The following is a 693-nucleotide window of genomic DNA, read 5'->3' as shown; positions in this document are numbered from 1 at the left end:
GTGGTGGGTGTTTGGAGACAAAATATAATTTTAAAACACACTCAAAATGGCGGTTAATGGTGTGATCTGTTTTTGTTTTTGTTGTTGTTGTTTATTTTTATGTGTGTGTTTTCTGGGTGAGATTAATGTTAATGGAGAAACTCAATTCTTCTAGCCACGAACTGGATCGTTCTGATTAAATAATACGAAAACTTAAACAACAACAACAACAACAATAATGATGATGATGATGATTTCTTTTAATAATAATAATAATAATAATAATAATAATAATAATAATAATAATAATAATAATAGCAATACCATTAGGAAACAACACCATTACTAGTTAAAGTTCTACGTGAACATATATTGGTATTGTCGTTTATAACATGAAATGTTGTTGTTGCTGTTGGCATTGTTTTCGTAACCCCTGTCATTAATTGTTATTGTTTCGTTGTTGCTGTTGTTGCTGTTGTTGTTGTTGTTAATAGATATCGTGTTGATGCTGCTGTTGCCGGTGGTGGTCGTGTTAATGGCCATGGCCAGTCAAAGCAACGAATCCTTTATTGTCATTAGTGGTAAACGAAGGTTACTGCTGCTGCTGCTCTCGCAGCAAATAAGATGGCGGTTGTGGTGGTGGTGGTGGTGGTGGTGAAGTTATTGCCGCAGTTTTTCTAATCACTCCTGTATGAATGCATATATATATATATA

Source organism: Octopus bimaculoides, chromosome 20 (assembly GCF_001194135.2).
Source record: "Octopus bimaculoides isolate UCB-OBI-ISO-001 chromosome 20, ASM119413v2, whole genome shotgun sequence".
Classification (NCBI taxonomy): Eukaryota; Metazoa; Mollusca; class Cephalopoda; order Octopoda; family Octopodidae; genus Octopus; species Octopus bimaculoides.
This window is presented reverse-complemented; position numbering follows the sequence as displayed.